This window comes from Hippopotamus amphibius, chromosome 10 (assembly GCF_030028045.1).
Source record: "Hippopotamus amphibius kiboko isolate mHipAmp2 chromosome 10, mHipAmp2.hap2, whole genome shotgun sequence".
NCBI lineage: Eukaryota > Metazoa > Chordata > Mammalia > Artiodactyla > Hippopotamidae > Hippopotamus > Hippopotamus amphibius.
Genome location: NC_080195.1, coordinates 12759714 through 12766636, shown reverse-complemented (window position 1 = coordinate 12766636; position 6923 = coordinate 12759714). Strand labels below are relative to the sequence as shown.

Sequence of the window (6923 nt, the reverse complement as noted above, 5' to 3'; positions counted from 1 at the left end):
GATTCTTAACCACTGCACCACCTAGGAAGTCCCTACCCCCTACTTTTAAAACATAATTGTTTCAAGTATGTCTTTTACATATATTGAGCACTAAACAGATGCTGTTTTAATTTTTGCTTCAACCATCAAATATGATTTCAGAAACTCATGAGGATAGTTTATTATATTTATCCCTATTTTTACCCATTCCATTGCTTTTTTTTTTTTTTTTTCTTTTTCCTTCTGAAGTCCCAGGCCTTATTTTGTTACCATTTTCTATCTGGAGAACTTCCTTTCACCATTCTTTAAGGGTAGGTCTGCTAGTATGCATTGTCATAGTTTTCTTTACTCTGAGGATATATTTATTTCTTTTTCCTTCCTAAGGATAGTTTCTCTGGACACAGAATTCACATTGCCTATTCCTTTCTTTTAGTCCTTGAAAAATGTTGTGCCACTTCCTGCCAACCTCCATGGTTTCAGATGAGTAATCTGCTGTTGTTTGAACTGGTGTTCCCCTATAGGTAATGCATCATTTTTCTCTGATTGCTTATAGATTTTTTTCTTTGCCTTTAGTTTTCAAATGTTTGATTACAATGTGTCTTGGCATGGATCTCTTTGATTTAGGCTTCATTCTATAGGTTTACATCTTCAGTCATAATATCTTCAAATGTTTTTTTCAGTTCCCTGTTCTTTCTTCTCTCCTTCTGGGACTCCAATGACACAAGTAGTATAACTTTTGTTATTGTTCCACAGGTCACTGAGGCTCTGTTCATTTTTTCCCCCAATCTATTTTCTCTCTGTTTTTCAGGTTGAATAATTTCTAGTTACTGTTCTTAGGTTTTTATCTTCTATCATTTCTACTCTCCTGTTGAGTAAGAGTAAAAAAATTTTTTTGAGTTGTTGTATTTTGTTTGAATTTAACAGAAAAAAATAACTGAAGTAAAAGTGAAATCAATGCTGACCTTCAGAACAATTTTTTTCACTCCATGAAAAGATAAAGCTATTCCCTCAGTCCCCTTCTCCTAAATACAGAAAATATTAGCAGGGCCTCTTAGAAATCATGGTAGGTCTTCGATTTTGGAGACACTCTTGTTCTTTACCATATCAAACATATTAAAATGATCACATACCTCACATTACATATAATTCTCCTATAAAAATATTTGAAGGAATTTTAATAATACAGCAATGAAATTTATATATATATATATATATATTTTTCCATTTTGAGACAGCAGTGAATGTTCTTAGAAGTCCTTATGTTTTTGTGGTCCTAGATTCTGCACCTGTGCAGTCCAATGGCTCTGGACTCATTTTGTTGATGAGAGTAGGTTTGATGCCTGGCAGAACCTTGTCAAAATTTTTTTCTCTACCATTAACCATCATCTCCTTCTGAAATTTATAGCCTGGCTCTTTTGCCTCGGCCATCAACATGCCATCCAGACTAAGGAAGACCTGTTAACTTAGGGGCCACGTGAGCCATGGCCACGGCTGCATTGGCAAACACCGGAAACCATGGTAATGCTGGTGGCATGCATCACCACAGGATCAACTTTGACAAATATCACCCAGGATACTTTGGGAAAGTTGATATGAGGCATTACCACTTAAAGAGGAACCAGAGCTTCTGCCCAACTGTCAGCCTTGATAAATTGTGGCCCTTGGTCAGTGAGCAGACACAGGTAAATGCTGCCAAGAACAAGACTGGAGCTGCTCCTATCATTGATGTGGTGCAATCGGGTTACTACAAAGTTCTGGGGAAGGGAATGCTCCCAAAGCAGCCTGTCATCGTGAAGGCCAAATTCTTCAGCAGAAGAGCTGAGGAGAAGATTAAGGGTGTGGGTGGGGCTTGTGTCCTGGTAGCTTGAAGCCACATGGTGGGAGATTCTTTAAATGTTAACAAGTGCTTTTCTCTTCTGGTCTGAGTGTAGGTTCTTCTACGTTCCTACTTGTACAGAAACCCACCTAACAGGTTCTAAGAGTAAGGGTATGAGGACCTGGGCTTCTCTGCCAGCTCCCCTCAAAATATGGAAGAGAGAGCACCAGCACTTACAGGCCTTGGCTGGTTACCTAATTTGAAGCTTCTCACTTAGAAAGTAAGAATGATACCTGTTGAAAAAAAAAGAAAAAAGAAATTTATAGCCTGGCATTATGCCCTTTTCCATGTTGGTTACTCCAAGGAAATTATGCTGTTTCTCTTGGGGTGGTTTATATCATTGGTATTGAGGGATTCTGTGATCCTACTTCATTCAACCTTCTTTAAAAGTGAAAACTGTCATTTTTGGTCCTTTCTCAGCGATACTGACACCAAGATTGTTAGCTTTTGATATTTCATAATGTGTCTGTCATTCCTTCGTTATCACTTATTTAGGTAACATTTCCTCCTAAATTACTAATTAAATCCCAAGTAAATTAAATTAATCCTAAATTTTGGCCTGATTCCTTCTTTTTAAGTGTCTCAAAATTGCTTCCATCTTTTTAACCAAATTTGCCCAAATCTAAAAAATTATCCCTTTTGTTTATCTACTAAGGATGAATATACAGTATTTCAATTTACTGTTTACTGAAATTTGTTAAAACAGTTGGATCAATGCCTCTACTCCATCTTCCATTTTGCATGACAAAGACACCCAAAGCTCTGGTCACTACATTTATTTTCTTTTCCCATCACTGCTTGCCAAGTTTTTCCTGTTTGCTTCATTACTACATTTCCATCTATTTTCTATTTAATTTATAATTTGGCCTGTTTTAAAAGTTTTCTCTTCCCACTGTTTTGTTCTGACAATCCTATATTTAGCAAGTTATTTTTTCTTCTCTGATATTATCGCAGGAAGGGGGATCCCTTCCAGGGCCTGAGAGCGGGCTCTTGTCTACACTTGGAAATGAATTGTCCGAAGAGACCCACGTACTGACAAAGCAGGAGACTTTATTGGGAAGAGGCACCTGGGCGGAGAGCAGGAGGGTAAGGGAGCCCAGGAGGACTGCTTTGCCACGTGGCTCGCAGTCTCAGGTTTTATGGTGATGGGATTAGTTTCCTGGTTGTCTCTGGCCAATCATCCTGACTCAGGGTCCTTTCAGGTGGTTGCATGCAACCATTCAAGATGGAGTCCAGCGAGGAGGATTCTGGGAGGCTGGTAGGACACATGGACTGGTATCTCCTCTCTCCTTTTGACCTTTCCCATATTCTCCTGGTTGGTGGTGGCTTGTTAGTTCCGTGTTCCTTATCAGGACCTCCTGTCATAAAATAACTCATGCAAATTGTTATTGCCTTTGCCTGGCCAGGATGTGCTGTTCCAGTCAGTGTTTCCCCTAACAATAACTCTGATGTTTGTAAAAAGCCAATTTGTGGCTTCTATACTGATATTGGAAAAATAATAAAGTGATAAGGTTAACAGGTGTTTTTAAAAATGTGACTAGTAGGCAAGTGGGTTTTTTTCTTTTTTGGTTGTTGTTTGTTTTGTTTTGTTTTGTCTTTGAAGTCTTTCACAGACTACATTTAAAAGTTTATGGAACATGGGGAAAATTAGCTGGTGAAAGTTGCATCTTGTGACCTCAGGCTGCCTCAGGCAAGGGAGAGTGGATTTGACAGGGACATGATCCTTCTTGGGTGTTTGCATCTTAAAAAAGGAGCCTGGAGGGGCTTCCTAGGTGGTACAGTGGTTAAGAATCCGCCTGCCAATGCAAGGGATATGGGTTCAATCCCTGCTCCAGGAAGATCCCACATGCCGCGGAGCAACTAAGTCCATGTGCCACAACTATTGAGCCTGCGCTCTAGAGCCTGTGAGCCACAACTGTTGAGCCTGTGTGCCGCAAGTGCTGAAGCCCATGCGCCTAGAGCCCATGCTCCGCAACAAGAGAAACTACCAAAATGGAGGCGCCTGCGCACCACAACAAAGAGTAGCCCCCACTCTCAGCAACTAGAGAAAGCCCGTATGCAGCAACAAAGACCCAACGCAGCCAATAAATAAACAAATAAACATAAAAAAATAATATTAATAAAACATTCAAGAAAAAAGAAGGGGCCTGGAGAGGCAGCCATGGAAGGTTTGTCTCAGGTATTAGGAGAGGGAAGAGATTATCCCTGCACTCCTGCATTTCCGTTTTGTTGAACCGCTGTCACTTAGCGGGAAAACGTGCATCACTACACTGTCTATTATAGTGCACACCACACGGCACAGTGATATGATTGCTCATCCCAGGGCAAGAACTGTGAGTTCCTTTAGTCAAAAGCTCTGTATTATTCATCCTTCTATCCCAAGAGCACAGAACAGTGCCTGGCCCATGGCTCATTTCAATAAACGTTTGCTGAATAATACTTGGAATATTTAAAACGTCTTTCCATGGTCTTGTGTTGGAGGTTAAAGTGTGATTTTCCAGTGCTTGTACATAAAAGGTGTTTATTCATAACCATATGGATGCTATGCTAAGTTCTGAAGAGGAGGATAAAACCTAGGTTATTGTAGCATTGTTTATAATGATGGGTAATTGTCTATTCTCCTGTCTGTAAGTGTCTGTTTCCTGGAGGCACTAATGCCTGTGCCCTGTCCTGGGTGTGCCTTCCTACCTCCACCACTGGGGGGCAGCACAGATAACAAAATCAACTCCATCCCTTCACCCCTTGCAGGATCCCTCCAAACCAGTCTGCCACACAAAAAAACCTGTAGGAAACACTATTAAATAGCAATGTGCAACCATTTTCGGTTTTAAGATTCTTCTTTCCAAATCTATAGAAAACCCCAATACATTATCTTACACTAGAATTCTATGACGGAATCTCATCTTCTAAATGAGGGGTTAGTCTAAGGGTCCTTCCAGTTCTTAAGATGAGTGGTTTCCCGGATTATCTTCTCTCTGCCACCCACCCCATTTTTGGTTTTTAAATGTGGGGGTAAATAATAGATGACCAGGTTCAGCTTCAGGTCAGGAGTGGCTGAAGGCTCAGGGCAGAATCAGGCTGTGAGGAAGAAGAGCCCCATGACCCTAATCGCATGGCGACCCCATTCTCTTTCTTTTAAAAAAAAAATGTGCCTTTCTCTTTTAATCCTCTTTCTGCTCCAACTCAAAAAATTACCTGGAAATTAAACACAAGAAAGCTCAAAGAGCCAAGGCAAGCCAGCCCCAGAGTGGCAGGCTCCCTCCCATGAGGGGCCAAGGTCTGGGCTCAGGGGTCTCCACTCAGAGCAGCTAGTAAAAGCTGGTGCAGAATAAGGTGGCTCTAGAGGCTGGTAGTAACCCGGCCCAGAGGGGCTTTCTGCAGTGGGGCACCCCTAACAGGGCCAGGCTGTGCAAGAAAGGTGCTGCCTAGCCTTGTCAAAGAGCCTGTTCCCATAGGCACCCTCGACCTGGGTGCTATGTGCCTGGTAAGAGGCCAAGCCCAAGGCCCTGGATTCAGACAAGGTGCCCAGGTGACAGCAAGCAGCCCCTGGTCTGGCTACGGCTGTACATGGCCTGGGGTCCTGTTTCCTGAAGCTTAAATCTGGACAACGGGCTGACCAGAGGAATGTGTTTATAAATCTCACGTCAAAAATTTGAAATGGACTGTCCAGGAAAATCTGGAGTCCGCAGTCCTCAGCTTGACGGTCAGCTGTAAAAAGGGCTGTTTGTACTTTGTCACGTTCATTATCATCTTTGATGTCAAAATTAGTCACAGCTTTTCACCTCTGGTCTGCTTCCCCTCCTTGTTCATGTTCCATAAGCAGCTCCCTCCATCCTGCCTCCCAATTCGGGGAACTTTTAACCAGGAAAGTGAGACATCACACAAGGAATTTGGACGTTGAAGGAGAGGAAAGAGCAAAGGGACTGCCCCCTCCAAGAAAAATAAAACCAAACAAAAGACCTCTTTAATAGGAGTTTAGGTCGTAACAGAAATGTGTCGAGAATGCTTTCCCCTTAGGAAACGTGCTTACATAATCACTGATGTGAGATTGCACTGATGATGCGGTCGTACTTGGAAGGGGCTGGTCCTTCTGTTTCCTGGATTTGTCCCTTTATTCCTTTGAGTGCTCTCAAAGCAGAGCCTGAGGGATGTGGGTGATTTATTTGGGTGGTGATTCCAGGAAGCAAGAGAGTGACACAGGGAAGGAAGAAAAGCGAAGGCCAGGGTGGGCTGCTGACGTGGCTGCTGTGAGCGGTGGGCTTGTTTCCACCAGGATCTCAAAAGAAGCTCATGGAAAACTGTTCAGAACTGTCCACATGAAAAGAATGGAAGGCTTGAGATTTGCCCACCTGCTCCTGACCTGGACTCGTTGAGGTTTCCTTCTAGGCTGTGAACTTTCCGGTATTTCCTGGCTGCATATGTGTGTATTGGAGATGACCTTGGGGCACAAAGTCTGGCTTGAGCTTGCGCTTGAGGTAAGATGCTGACAGCATAGGGAAAGTCTGTGCTTCCACGGAACAGTCCACTGTGGCTGAGACTAAAATGAAAAGGCTTGAGAGCACGTGATGCACCATTGGTTGAGCAGTTGGCTTGGACAAGAAGGCCCCTGCCTAGACCTTGTGCTTTAGAAGGTGCCTCTCCAGCCTTCCCCCCACTGCACCCCTTCCTACCCAGAGCTTGTGCCCTCTCTTCTAGAACAGACTGTGTATTGAGGACCTTCCTCAGACGGCTGCAAGCCTGCATGGCCTCTTCGATCTTCAAAGGCAGGCTGCTGACCCAAACAGTACCCAAGGTGCTGCCGTCTGAAGGGGCCGAGGATGTGTGGGTGGAGCTTGAATGGAGCTTAGGGAGTCACACGGGGGATGCAAGGCCCCTCATGAGAGAACAGGGCTGGAGTGAAAGGGAAGGGGATTGGCCCAGGGTTGGGGCCAGCTTCCCCTCTGCCACCACATTCCTGTACAGGACACCAAGGAGTCTGAGAATTCTAACTTCAACCTTGGCCTTTATAGGTCATTACTGTAGTATATTTGCCAAGACAGATGAACAGAGCATGTTTTATTTAACAATT

At 43.3% G+C, this 6923-nt stretch overlaps 1 pseudogene; it reads left to right on the top strand.

Moving 5' to 3' along the window:
* The first annotated feature begins 1411 nt into the window (after window positions 1-1411).
* LOC130830335 (60S ribosomal protein L27a-like) lies at window positions 1412-1880 on the top strand (annotated as a pseudogene).
* The last annotated feature ends 5043 nt before the right edge of the window (window positions 1881-6923 follow it).